At 42.0% G+C, this 15,103-nt stretch overlaps 1 protein-coding gene across 10 annotated transcripts in view; it reads left to right on the plus strand.

Moving 5' to 3' along the window:
• Window positions 1–1,233: 1,233 nt before the first annotated feature.
• GNB1 (G protein subunit beta 1) overlaps window positions 1,234–15,103 on the plus strand; it is a 69,259-nt gene continuing 55,389 nt past the window's right edge. For 6 of the 10 annotated variants that reach the window (XM_028740911.2, XM_028740910.2, XM_028740913.2 and 3 more), the window contains exon 1: window positions 1,235–1,377. The gene's annotated coding sequence lies outside the window, so the exon portion shown is untranslated. Of the gene's footprint in view, window positions 1,378–2,963; window positions 3,152–15,103 lie in introns of those variants that run through there. The other 4 variants (XM_077931330.1, XM_077931332.1, XM_028740909.2 and 1 more) reach the window with 3 other exon arrangements.

Raw genomic sequence — 15,103 nt, forward strand, 5'->3', positions numbered from 1 at the left:
CCCTATTTTGAAGGAGAAAAAAAGAAAAGAAAAAGAGGGCGCTATGACGGCCATTCAAAGCAAATAAAGGCAATTTGCCTCAAATTTTACCCCGGGGGGGGGGGAAGAGGACGTGTCCTGGAGAAAGAGGACAACATGGCAACCCTACAAAGACCACCCATGTTGCCTTCCTTCACCACCACGAAGGGGCTCCTTTTAACTTTCCCGCCCCCTTCCTTCCTTCCTAATCATGACGTTTTTATTTATTGGAAACGACTAGTGTAACAAAATCGCCTCACACGCAGCCTGTGAGAAAGGCCGGAGGTGGGCATGACCCAAAAGGAGAAAAGAACCCCAAAGCAGCATGAAGTGACTTATTTTAACTTTGATTATATTATTTTTTATTTTTTTTATTTACAGTATTAAAAAAAGCACCACAAACTGCCTGGTTTTCAGTTCCAGGAAAGAGGCGGCACGAGACGGGGGGAGGGGGAGGTCGAGGAGGGGGGGGGGGAGAGAGAGAGAGAGAGAGAGAGAACCCAGGCAGGCCAAACGGCCGTGCTTGGGGTTTCCCAGCCGGGCCGCAAGGGCGGGGAAGCGAGCGAGCGAGCGGGAGGCAGAGAGAGAGAGAGGAAGGAAGGAAGCAAGCAAGCGGGGAGTTGCCGCCTACCCTCGCCTGCCGCGCCCAACCCAGCCAGCCGAGACTCCGCTGCTTTCCCTATGGCCGCGAGCGGGAGCTGAGCGGCTGAGCCCACACCCACCCACCATAGCTTTTTTAAAACAAAAAACCGAGGACCGCGAAGAGAGAGAAAGAAAAACCGAGAGGAGGAGGAGGAAACAACCTCCCACACATAACAAAACCTGCCCGCCCGAGCGACTCCCTCAGGGGACCCCTTGCCCGCCCGCCCGCCTCCTCTTGATTCGACGTTCCTGTTGGTGGTGCAGCCGCCGCCCTCCCTCTTCTCTCTCTCTCTCCCCCCCCCCTCCTCCTCGGTGCGTCTCTTCGTGAGGAAACGGAGCGGCTGCCAAGCGTAGCGCGGGACGGACGGCGGCGGCGACGAGGCGGCAGCAGCAGCAGTAGGAGCTTCCTCCTCCTCCTCCCGGTTTATTTCTCTTTCTGTGTCCCCCCCTCCTCCATTCCTCCCCCCGGTTTCCTCCTCTTCCTCTTCCTCCTCCTCTCTGCTTCCTCCCTCGACGCTGCCTCCTGCCCCGCTGGCTGGCCTGACGGACTGAATTGACTGGGAGGAGGAGGAAGGAGGAGGAGAACCGGCGCCTCTCGGCGGGGGTCTTGCGAGGGGGTCGCCCGCCCGGCGGGGAGGGAGAAAGGAGGAGAGGAGGGCGTATTGGCTGGGGGCGGCGGCGGCGGAGGCCGTGGATGAGCAACGACCGTCGAGGAAGGTGAGAGAAAGAGAGAGGAAAGCATAATATGTAGTATTATTGGAGGGGGGTGGGCGGCGTTGTTTCGAAATCTCCCTCGCAGGGATCCGAATCACGTTCCCCCACCCCACCCTTTACAGCTTTGCTTGCCGTCCTTATTACGGACCCAGTTCGTATCCCCACCCTGAAAAAACAGGCCTCGTTCACCCCGTTCCTAAACCCCCCCCAAGCCCCATGACAGCCCCTGTTCACATCCCCACCCTGAAAAACAGGCCTTACTGACCCGATCGGGGGAGGGGGGGGGAGACCCGTCCCCATCACATACTCTTCCCACCCACCCCGCAAAAAACAGGCCTCATTCGGTTAATCCTGTAAAATCGGGAAACCTTGTTCATTTCCCCACGCCGAAAATCAGGCCTTAATCATCCCATCTTTTAAAAAAACTCAACCACCTCCCAATCACTGATCTTGTGCATGCAGTCCCGACAAATCTCTCCGCGGAGACCCTATTCCAACCCCCCGCCCCATTACGATCTCTCCAGGCCCTTGTTAAATCACCTTAAGCCCTTGTCTTTTAATCAGTATTTTCTAAACTCTCAACATCAGCCAATCCTGTTTCTCTCCCTACGGCCCTGTTTTTTAGGTGCTCCTAACCCCCTTTCTTCCTCTGCCACCCCCGCAGAAGCCTCCATTACGCCCCTTCACATGCTCCTCCCTTTTTAAATCATTCCCCCCCCACCTTAAAATACTCTCTCCTCACCTCTCCCATCTAGATATCTGTCCCCCCCCCCCATATCATCTCTTTTTCAAAAAAAACACAAATTGTTGGCAAAAAAAGGAAAACATTTCAGTGTGTTTCAGTTATGGGGGACGGAGGAACCTTTGAATAAAATCCCCAACCCTGGGCCCCTCCTGTTTTAGCCAAATCATGCTTCTCTTCCCTCTCTAGCCTTCTAAAAAGAGCAATGCAAAAACTAAGAGGGAGGAAGGCTGCCCCTCCTTGAAATTTGAGTACTGTACTGATCAATTTCCCCCATATTTTCTCTTTCCTTTCACCTCATACACTTTCATCTCCTTCCTACATCATGACTTAAATCTTGCTCCTTTCTGCCCCACTTCTTTCTCTTTCACCCCTCTGTTTTTACCTCTCTCCGCAGAATTTCCCCCTCCCAGCTGCTTTAGACTGCCCTTCCCTATTACAGCTACTTCTGCTTTCCCCTCCCTTTTTAATACTCTCCCTTGCTGTTTCAAATCCTTTCCCTATCTACTCCCCTCCATTTTGCGCTCTCTTTTTTCTCTCTCCCCTTCTCTATCCTGTCCTCTCCCCCCATCTTACAATGCCATCCTTCCTGACTAGGCGAGGTGCCCTGCCCTTTTTTGTTAGGGCTGCTGACACAGGAAATCAAGAAATAACCATTTCGGTTTTTTTGCTTTCATTGTCTCCATCACTGTCCCACCCATCTCAGAACACCAGGGAGGGGGAGTGTTTTTCTGTAGCTGCTGGCCAGAGATAGGAAAAGGGTGTGTGTGTGTGTGGGGGGGGGGGTGTTGAAGAACTGATTCTTTTCTGCATGCGTTGAGGCTAGAAGTGGGGGGAGGGGAAGGAGGCAAGCCAGTCCACAGAGGATGCTTGGGAGAAAATATCAAGAGAGTGCTGTTTGTGTGTGGCTGGTACTGTAATGGTGGAAAATTGATTGGGTGGAGGAGAGGAAAACAGGGTGAGATTGCTTTAGGCAACCCCTGGCCAAGGAGAAGGCTAAGAAAATGGAATCTTGGTGGTTTTCTTCTTCCTACGGTAGGAAATGGTTTGGAGGCGGGGAGAGAATAAGAAATGCTTCTACTTTCACTGTCATAGCAGAGAGATTTAGCTGTTGTGTTTTTTTAGTTGCTTTTCTGCTTTAATAGGTGTTGTATAATTTTGCCATTAATGTCTGCTCAGGGTAGACGTTGGCTGCTGGAGAACCAGGGAGCGTGCAAATATGATTTTTGTTGTTTTTTTTTAAAAAGCAATTTAAGGAAAATTGCTTTTGTAGTAAAAGTTTTTTTTTTAAATAACTAGGTGAATTTCTAAAACCACATAATGGAAATGCTTGTGGGGACTATTGTGTGACTTTAAATAATGAATTAATCCAGAGGATAAGGAAGGATTTTATTTTATTTTTAAAATAATGTGTCAAGAAGAATATTAGAATGATATAGAGGTTATCAATTTGTCACTGTGATGAAGAACTAAAAATTTAACGAATGTGATTTTTTGTCATGCTTGCCTTAGCAAAACCACTTATTCAAACACATTTTATGCAAGATATATATATATATTAGCCACTTTAAACAAGGCAAATGCTGTTTCCTTAAAAAAAATGAAAGCTTGGAAATGGGGAAAGCTGCTTCTCACACCACCTATCCATGTGGATTTGGATGTGGTGAAAGAATAATACCAAAAATTGAAAGGAGGCTGCTGTCGCCATTTATGTACATAGTCTGAGGAGAGGTTTGTTGCACATTTTGAGGCTTTCCTTCTAAGCACAGGCTTGTAAATAAAGACAAACCGCTTCTGCTGGTTTTGTGAAATGCATGTTAGAAAACGAGATGAAGATGAGATCTTAATTAATCTTAGATATTAAGCATTCTCTCTTTTGTAATTTTGGGAAGAGGGGATTGAATAGGTCAATTGTTTTAGTGGTTGCAGATTATGGAGGGTGTGCTTGTTCTCTCTTCCCCCCCCCCCATTTTTTTCGGGGAATGAATGGATCTTTTTGTGCTGGGCCCGGTAACTGCAACAAGATGGCGTTTGCAGGAAGGCAACTCTTCGTTTTCAACTAAACACAGCTTCACCAAACCAAATCATGTTTAAATTCCTTTTCTGACTTTGATAAGCTTTTTTTTTTTTTAATTAACAGATTTGTTTTGTTGGGGCTAGGGGATTGGCAGATGTTCTAGGTTTTTAATCTTTTGATGCTTTTCAGTCTCCAAATAAAGCCGGGTGGGTGGAGTAAATAGTTTTATTGAAATTTTTACATCGTGGCATAAATACATGGGATATAGGGATGGGATCATTTTTAACTTCTCAAAGCCTCCTCATAAGAGTTTTAAACTCTTTCCCCCCCTAGAATGTTGCCACCAATTTTCTTCTACAGCAGGGCTTACATAAATCTTATACAAGCATTATTTGTAGAACTGTGTAATCTGTCAGTGTGATCACATGTGACCTCTTTGTGATGGAAAGGAAATGCAGTTCTGCTCCTTTGCCAAAAATATGACAGCTTCTGCAACAGTATTTGACCTGAAATTCTTCAGTGAAATATATATATAAATAAAAAGTGGCATGAAGCAGAAGCTTGCTTGATTAGTAGAACATTTTCCCTGGTCTTTTATATTTTTAATACAAGTTTTTACATATTTTAAGTGCTTACTGGAGTAGCTTGTACAATTGAATGAGATTTTAAAAGTTGGTAACATTCTTTATTAAAAAACCAATAGCTGTGAATGTGAATTTTAATTCACATTCCAACTGGGTTAAAGTACAGTACTGCAGACTTCTAACTGACCCAAAGCAGATTAATTTAGAAGTGAGCAGAAAATATTTCACAGTCTGTATGTTTGGAATTGTACCTGCATTTGCAGAAACATTTGAAATTGCACTATTTGGATGGCATCAAATTATTGTTAATAGCTTTAAAATAATACTATCAAATTTTATTAGTTTAATTTTTATCTTACATCTGAAAGCTCACCAGGGCAGACTAGATGACATTTATTTATTTAGTACACATATCTTGCAATTAGTAAAATGCATAGTATATTTTGAATTTAATAGTAACCCCATACTCTTTATTATGGGTTCTAATTGTTAGCTCATAACAGTGTTCTTTGCATTTGGCATCAGGTTTGTTTTTCTGGGGGGTTGGGTCTGTTTTGTGTTTCTGCTTTGGTACAGTACATTGTATTTGAGGCCCACATAAAGAATAGATATTTGGATAAATGCACAAGATATTGATTGGCAGTTACTTGTCATTATTGTATTTTCATGTGCACACCACTGGAATTTTGATCGTGTTTTATATTTTCCTTTTTTGCCCTTTTCTCTATGAGCAGGTGTTAAAATTACCTAAGGGCCTGTGTTCACTAGGGTTTATCCCTATTTATTCATTGCAGCTGCTAGGTCAATGTGGCAGTAGGCATTCTGTCGTGATACTTTATGTGTCTGGCATTGAGAAACTCATCCACTTACTTGGAAAAGTTTGAACTTGGAAGTTAACCATATCAATGTATGGGGACACTGGTTGATGTTACAATACCTAGGCATTATGTGTGGTGGTGGGGGGATAGATGAGGAAGTCTGAAATGTGTTCTATTAAACTAAATTAAAAGCATAAGTTAGAGGCTGCTTGGCCTCTTTTTCAGATAAAAACTAACAAGGCTTTAGTATAAGGATGTCAATTTCCGTTGTATCTTTAACAGCTAAGCATGGTAACCGGTCATAATAGTGGTTATGTAGCCAGCAAATAAATGCTGTATGTTTTGAGCAGATTGATTAACAGGAACACACATTACTGTTTTGGCTTTTAGGTCATCCTTTCTGCAAATCAGCCCTGCACATAGCTTGCATTTTGTGTGCAATAAGTTTCTCGAAGTGCCAGGAAGTAAAGTTAGGTCATTAAAAGAGCCACTAACTGTTCTAGGAGGCATTGCTGTGATTTCTCAACCACAGTTTGGAGTCAGAGCACTTTTTCTTCAGGTGAAGATTGTGACTAGTCTATGATCTAGAAATAAATTTTAAAATGTGCATTATATACAGTGAGGGGGGAAAGTATTTGATCCCCTGCTAACTTTGCCCATTTGCCCTTTGATGAAGAAATGACCAGTCCATAATTTTAATGGTAGGTTTATTGTAGCTGTGTGGGACAGAACAACAACAAGAAAACGCCCAGAAACCCAGTCAGTCAGAGATTGATATGCATTAAAATGAGTGAAATAAGTATTTGATCCCTTTGCAAAAGATGACTTAGTACTTGGTGGCAAAACCCTTGTTGGCAATTACAGAGGTCAGACATTTCTTGTAAGTGGCCACCAGGTTTGCACACATATCAGGAAGTATTTTGTCCCACTCCTCTTTGCAGATCCTCTCCAAGTCAGTAAGATTTCGAGGCTGATGTGTAGCTACTCAAACCTTCAGCTCCCTCTACAGATTTTGATGGGATTAAGGTTTGGAGACTGGCTTGGCCACTCCAGGACCTTAATGTGCTTCTTCTTGAGCCACTCCTTTGTTGCCTTGGCCATGTGCTTTGGGTCATTGTCATGCTGGAGTACCCATCCTCGACCCATTTTCAGTACCCTGGCTGAGGGAAGGATATGCTCACCCAAGATTTGACGATACATGGTCCCGTCCATCGTCCCTTCAATGCGGTGAAGGTGTCCTGTCCCCTTAGCAGAAAAACACCCCCAAAGCATAATATGTTTGATGGTGGGGATGGTGTTCTTGGGATCGTAGACAGCATTCCTCCTCCAAACATGGCGAGTTAAGTTGATGCCAAAGTGCTTGATTTTGGACTCATCTGACCACAACACTTTCATCCACTTCTCCTCTGGGTCATTCAGATGTGCATTGGCAAACTGCAGACGGGCCTGTACATGTGCTGTCTTGAGCAAGGGGACCTTGCGGGCTCTGCAGGATCTCAGTCCTTCACGGCGTAGTGTGTTACCAACTGTTTTCATGGTGACTATGGTCCCAGCTGCCCTGAGATCATTGACAGATTCCCCCCGTGTAGTTCTGGGCTGCTTCATCACCATTCTTATGATCATTGCAACTCCATGAGATGAGATCTTGCATGGAGCCCCAGACTGAGGGAGGTTGACACGTTATTTTGTGTTTCTTCCATTTGCAAATTATTGCACCAACTGTTGTCACCTTCTCACCAAGCTGCTTGGCAATAGTCTTGTAGCCCAATCCAGCCTTGTACAGGTCAACAATCTTGTCCCTGACATCCTTGGACAGCTCTTTGATCTTGGTCATGGTGGCTACTTTGGAATCTGCTGGATTGATTGCTTCTGTCGACAGATATCTTTTGTACAGGTACTGTAATGAGCTGGGATTACAGGTAAAACCTCTCCCTTACAGCAGGTGTCTCTAATCTCAGCTCCTTACATACAGTGAAGATACCAGGTAGCCTGACATCTGGCTGGTTGATAGGGGATCAAATACTTATTTCACTTATTATAATGCACATCAATCTCTGACTTGTCTTCTGGGTTTCTGGGGGTTTTCCTGTTGTTATTCTGTTTCTCACAGCTGCAATAAACCTACCATTAAAATTATGGACTGGTCATTTTTTCGTCAGAGGGCAAATGGGCAAAGTTAGCAGGGGATCAAATACTTTTACCCCTCACTGTATTATGGAGTTGATTCTACAACCTCACATAATGCTGATATAATCCAACTGGTTTCATTAATAATGTCACTACATGAAATCTGTAACTGCTCCTGTTTTTTGTCACTTTTCTCCGTACTAATTAAAGTGTATGACTGAATAAAACATATTTTGCTATTATCTGAGGGCTTTCAGTGGAATAATCACACTTCTGCTAAAAATGAATGTAGCTTTTGCTTCCTGTATTTTGCTTCCTGCAATTGGCTCAAGTTTCAGTCCCTGGATTGGATTAAATTCTTACTGTCCGTGGATTTTGGCTTTGCATTAGTGGATTGGTAATTGATATTCTCAATTTTAATATCCAGATGTAGCCATATGGCATTCCGTATTGTTTGAGACTGCCATTAACACGAGCTTGACAGAAGAAAGAAGGGAATGAATAATTTTGTGTAGATGACAGATTTGGCACCGAAGAAAAATCCTTAGTGCTGTCATCTTCTTTCCCCTTGCCCTCAGCAGGCATAATAGGAAGAGGAGAGTTTCTAGGATAATTGGTCATTTTGAAAGTATCAGTCATTGTGAAATGGCTAAAGACTGGTTACTTTTAAACCAAATAGTCAATTATATTTGGAGCCTAGAATGGCAGTCATTGCAAATGCAAGTGACAGGGTCACTTCCCAGAAGGCTTCTAGGCAAAGGCAGAACTAAGATGACGACAAAGGGCAGAAGGAGGGAGGTTTCTGACACTGTAGAATAAGTTCAGGCACTGATGGCTTATGAAAGGTTTTGTTCAGAAAATGTGCATTGTAAGGTAAAATTTAAAGGCATTGATGATAAAGAGCGGGAAGCTATTCCAGTCATAAGGAGTAGTATGATAAATGCCATGGATGACGAAAGGGAGCTGATACCAGATGAGAATATGTAAAGGGGAGTGAAGGAGAATGTTAGGGATAAAAGAGGTAGAGAATCTGATAGTGTGTTTGGTTGAGAGGTACTGATTCAATAAGAAGATGGTCTCCTCTCAGCAGTGTTTGTTTGTTTGTTTGTTTATTGAATTAATAAAATTCATATATTGTTATGAAGGGTTAGAGCTCCTCTTCCTACACCATGGTCCAATACAAATTCCTCTCTGCATGCACAGCTGCATTCGCCATTTTTAAAAAATGGGAAAGTCTTAATGTCATTTAGTTGCATCTTTAGTCTGTTTCCATACCAGAGTGTTCTTTGCCATCTTTAAGGCTCACTTAATTTTATTATATCAGGAAGATACGTTATCAAATGTGCAGATGGTGAAGGGGGCACACACACATATTTGCATATACATGCACACTTTATATTTATCACTTGCACAACTATAGCATTTAGAAATTAAGGAAATACTTTTATCTTTCTGAGAACCTTTTGTGTGTTTATCTGTATTTCGTTTTTGTATTTCAGTATTCTGCAATACTGTTTACCATATGGATTTTACCATAGTTTAACTTGAAAAATATGTGTTATATTTATCTTCTTTACCTCACTCTCACCTTCCTGCCACATAGCAATAAAAATTGCCAATTGGCACCATCTTTTTAAATTATCTTATAAGTATTTGGGAAAATGGTGTGTATGTAGTGCTGATATATTAATGGGAAAGGGTGTGGGAGGAAATAAATTCACTACAAATTTTCTGCTTCAGTCCTATTGCTTCTTGTTGTATATACTTGCTAGTAAGAAAAATAGGCTAACCTGAGGCAAGTGGAAGAGGTAACCTTTATCAAAGATCACACCCATGAATTGTTATAATTCATATGTAAAACTTCATCTGATACTCATCTCTTACATCTTTAAAAGTGAGTTATGCTGATATGTTCTCTTACAAGTGAGATGCATTAAAAAACTGTTTCATATCTCTTCATCTAAGAACAGGAAGGGATTCTCTCTCTTAACAACTCTAAAGCTGTGGTTCATCTAAGTGTGAGTTTTCAGGAGTCTTGAAGGCATGATTTACTTCACAGTTTGTAGTTTGGTAGGACCTTGAAAGAGTGGTATATGCATTCTCCACTGCATTAAGATCTAAATGCAAGCTCTTGGTTTTTAAAGAATGCTGATTGATTGTGTTATAAACAAAGGGATCTGTGGCAAAATTCTCATTTTTCTGATGAGGATATGCCTTAGCCCCACTCTCCTATTATACACAAGCAGGCTGTCACTTTTTAATTCAGTAATTCAGTTTTTTGGGAGTCATTCTTGTTTGAGGGCAACGGGATCTCTCAGGTGAAGCTTAACGTTGGGCAAGAGCTGTTAAGCTGCCTGTCAAGAAGCCAGAGAGTGATACCTTCCAAAATCTAATTTTGTGTTCAGAGTGGTGTTTCTGAATATGTGAGTAGGTTCAATACTTCTGGGTGTTGAAATTGAGGAGTCTTTTGTGGCAAACTTTGATACTCCCTACTTTAAACAATAAAAAGTGTACTGAGCTTTATGTATACCCTAGTGAAATAACAGTGTAGTGTATAGGTTTGTTGCTTAGGTTGTCTTTAAATTAGGAGCACATTAGCGAGAGGTGAAATGTATAAGACTTATTAGGTGACTTAACCTGTGTTTTGCCATGACTGCTAATTTGAGTAGAATTGCCAAAATTTATGAAAATCTGCTACATAAGCTTTTCATGATTCTTTCACTATCTTTTTGAAGTATCAGAGATACTTGCATAAGAGAAAGGTCATTTAGAATGTTGACACATAAGGGAATGGTAAGGGATGTGAGCTTTTGTGTAGTAATGACATTTTTCCCCCTGAGAAAAGAATTTTAACTTTGTCTTCTAATTACAAGTTAGCTGCTTCAAAGGCTCATTTAAATGGCCAGAAGTAATTTTCAATGCATTCCTGGAATTACTTGTGTTTTTGTCCCTTTGGATGCCTGTGGGAATGCTAAAATTAACTGATCTTTCTTTTACAGCCCTTCCCCCAAGTACACCTTTCTTCTTATTGCTTGCCATTACAGTAGGCCCACAACACACACACATTTAACTTGTGTGCATTCAGCTTTATGTGTGTGGGGATTTATTTATTTTTTAAAAAAATCTTGGAATGGGGGTGGTGTTCCATGAAAAATGACTTTGGCAATTTCACCTGCCAATGAACCCCATGTGTTTTGGCTTTAGGTGCGATTTCCTGAATGCAGCCCCTGTGTCATTTGAGGCCTTACTTTATTGAAAAGTTGGGGGACTGGGAGGTGATAAATGTAATGTTGTGTTTTAGAAACCTAGGAAGCTGATATATACAGAGTCAAAACATTAATCCATCTAGCTCAGTATTGTCTACTTTGACTGGCAGTAGTCAAACATCTTTCAGACAGGAATCTTTCCCAGCGCTATTGGAAGATGCCAGGGGCTGATTGTGATACTTTTTGTATGTGTTCTACTGCATTGAGCCATGCCTTTTGTCTTAATATTATAGCAGATCCAAATGTTTGCTGCATAGTGTTTTAAAAGCAGACTAAGAAGAACTTCATATATATGAGAGATACCAGTAGTGTGAGCTGTTTTTATTTAAGACTTTTAACATAAACCTCAACCTGCAATGGCTCTATTCCAAACACACCTCTTCACAAGTTTCATTATTTTAATGATTTGATATAAAATTCTGACCTTATTTTTCTGAGCTATTTGCATGTGAATAAAATATTGCAGTGGCATATTTTGCTGCATTTAAGAAAAGCATCTCCTTGAGCATAAAAAGCACATGTTTAAAGTTCATGAAAAAGTATACTCTGTCAGGATGGTTAGTGCTCTATAAATACATCTCTTGTCCGCCTAGCGGTTCAAAAGCACGTCCAAGTGCAAGTCGTGTTTGTATACTTTTAGACTGGACTCAGTAATGTTTTGATTTGCTAAGTTGATCTGCAAAATTTTATCCAGTGATAGCTTGTTCTGTGAGAGGATGACAAGCTCTCTCCCTGTATGCAGCTCTCAAGGTTTTGCAAGTAATGTAATTGGTAAGAGTGTGAGCTGAAAATATACCTGTTCATTGATGAGGTGATACTTGACTTCACTAAGTGGCTTCAGTTAAGCAACCATCTGCCTTAGCCCCTCACATCTGTATATTGTTGTTGTTGGCATCCATCAGTCTTGAGATACAATGGAGTGTGCCTCCAGGGGTGAAGTCTAACTGCAGTGTTAGGTGTACTGAAGTGACCTCCCAAGGGCACAAACCTGGGCAGTATGTATGGAGGTCCTGCGCTGCCCAGACAACTAGACACACACACACCCTCGCTCGGTCTCACCAAAGGAAAGCAGAGCAATATGTTTGGCACCAGCTTGACTGCAGGAGTTGCCAGAAGGAGGTGTACAAGGTGCCATCCAACCATCTTAGAAATTCCACTCTGCAAAGACAGGCTGCAGCAGATTGAGTGGATGAGACCAGTAGTGGGTCCAAAAGTAAAGAAGGCGGTTTCTGCAGGTCCTGTAGAGGAAAGTAAGGGGAAGATGGGGGTCATCAGCTTGGGAATGTAGCCCATCTTGGAGGAGGAAATCTCTGATGCTAAATCTCTGCTGCCTTGCAGTACATTTTTGGGAGAAGAAAAGGCTAAGAAGTAAACCCTACCATTGGTTGTCAAACTTAATCCGTTCCAGGAGGCAGTTTGACTCCTGGAACAGTTTGGAAACCAAGGCGCTGCTTCTGATTGGCTGCAGGAGCTTCCCGCACTCAATCGGAAGGTGTGTTGGATGTTCGGCTTCCAAAAAACGTTTGCAAACTCGAACACCCACTTCCAGGTTTGCGGCGTTCGGGAGCCAAAACGTGCAAGTACCAAGACGTTTGACAACCAAGGTACGACTGTATAATAGTGGATTGTTATTAAATATTGATACATTAAAAGAATTTTAAGTGTCGGCTCCTTGTTGCAGTTGGGCTCCTTGTTGCAGTTGAGGCTTAGAGGTGAGTCCTGAATCTGGCCAATTGAAGACTATTGTTTTAATGATGGCATGATGAAGACATACGAATTGATAACTGCTGACCAGAGGTGCTTGATCAAAGATCAGCCATTTGTTTAATGTTTATAGGTAATCATGCAGTCCTAGGTTTTATGTGCAGGTTACTAAGTCCTATGTTTATTATGGCTGGCACATAGCCTGACCAATCAGTATGTTTAAATCTTATCGTTTCTAGCTGGTCCCAGTTGCTTTTGAAAACTTGGTAGATTGTGTTAACTCCCACCTTTCAACAACAGACTTGGCTGTTACTTTCACAAATCACTTGAACTAATGACAGCAGTTCTGCATGAGGTGGCAATTGGTGTTCTTATTTAAACACTTTTAATTTGGATGCCACTGCCTTGTTTTTAAGTTTTATGAAAAAGTCTAAATCCTAGCACATATTAACCAATATTTTAAGTTTGTTGCTGTCACAACTATATCTTTTCGGAAAGGAGTGTAGTAGCTCTCTAAATTTAATACACACTATTGCTTCAAAGATTTCAGTTTGATCATAAGTTTCATCTTCCCTTGATTTACACAAATTCTCTTAACAAATAATCAAGTCTACAAATACAGTGTTCAAAATTCGCCAGGCACATTTTGCAACTTACTATTGGCCACTTGCAACCACTTGAAGATGCCCATGTGCTAGGATGGCATCTCACATCTCCACCACCTGGAGGTGTATGTCTGGAGATCCTTGGATCTTGACTGTTTTCACACACTAGCAACACATCCTGTAGAATTCTATCCATTGTATTTTATCTGCACAATCAGAATGAATTTCAGGAAGCAAAAAGTTGTATTGAAAAATATGACTTTCAAGCCGCCTTGCCCCAAAATGGCAACTAGGCATTCGATTTTGGCGACCGTTTGGTGACTGGTTTAAGGAGCCATTTGGTATCTAGCTTATATATCTGTGTTTCTAACACTGCATACATACTGATGCTTGGTTGAGATCCTACAAGAAAGAAATGGCTGGCAGAGGTGGGAGCTCAAAGGAGCCCAACAGGCTTAAAAGCTATACAGGAATCCAGCAGCTGCAAAACTGCAGTATCAAGGGTGGCACCACTGACTCATGAAGATGGGTAGAGTTTGACAAATGCATGGTTCTGTAACCTTGCTTTTGGCAGAAACAATAGGTTTGGTCTATGATGTAGTATCCTGCGGCAAACAGAGTGGAATAGGAATTTTACCTTTCTTAGGTAACTGACAAAACGAACCATGAGCCATAATTGGTGATTGTCAAACACTAGCTAGAGTGTTTAGTAGGATACAGTTTTATGTTTAATGCAAATGTATTGAAATTAGAAACTCTGTTCACCTTAGGACACACAAGTAATTTAATAACCAAATTGCTCTCTTTCAGTTTTGTACCTGTCTGAATTGCACTTAACCCAATGTTGTAATCTTGTTTTGAACATTTGCTTCTGAAAGATGCATGGCTCAGGATTTGTGTAGCCCAAGTGAGTGTGAGCCTGTAATGAGAAGTCAGTCAGTCTCTTGAGCATGGAACCCTTTGAGTTCTGAAAGGCAATAATATCTAGCACTAGGATTTCACCCAGCCTCAAGTAGCTAATGCAGGAGAAAATGCTGTACTAGGCAGTGCATTGCATATCTAGATGCTTTGCAACTTTATCAACCTCCCTGTAGTCAGCAATTCCTTCATATTATACAAGAGAGGTGGGGGACAGGTGGAGAGTAATGATTATCTTGCGGTGGTGTTGCTCTGTCTCCCCTAACTGCAGACATGCAGCCTACGACAGATTACTATCAAGGGAATGCAGCCCTTAACAGTAAAAAGATTCCCTCATCCCTGATAATAAACACTTCTGAAATGATGATTGCATATAATGGTTCTGTCTAGTAGAGAGATCTTTGTGCTAGAAGATGAACCTTTAGTAACAGGGTTTCTTGGAATCGTAGTGAGGATGTAGGTCTAGGAGCATAGTGCAATGTCTGTAATAGGAGCATTTAGCATTGTGCTCTGGATCAAAATTTGAAGGCTGCTTTCTGTTCCAAGAATTCATGGATGCCAGTTAGGGAAGAATTACATATTATGTAGTATATTACAGTGATAGAACACCAGTCAAAATATAGTTGCCCCAAATGCAGCAGTCAGAAATAAGAGAAGTTACTAGCTTTTCATAGAAGCATCATGAGATTTCTTGTTTGGGGTGACTTGACTAGGCAGATGTTTTTAAACTGATTGCCAACCTGGCACCCAGAAATCTCCACGTAGTCACAATTGGACCCATACAAGTAGCAAAACACACCTGACCCCTGGGGAATTTAGAACACTGGTTGGTCCCAACTAGAAATGGGAATAGTGGTGCAAGGGTGATAATTGCTGAGCTGGCCTAGAAGAGCCATTGCCCCTCCAGCTCCCAGGAATTGGAGAGGCAGCAGGTCTTCACAACTGAGC

Source organism: Podarcis muralis, chromosome 7 (genome assembly GCF_964188315.1).
Source record: "Podarcis muralis chromosome 7, rPodMur119.hap1.1, whole genome shotgun sequence".
NCBI lineage: Eukaryota > Metazoa > Chordata > Lepidosauria > Squamata > Lacertidae > Podarcis > Podarcis muralis.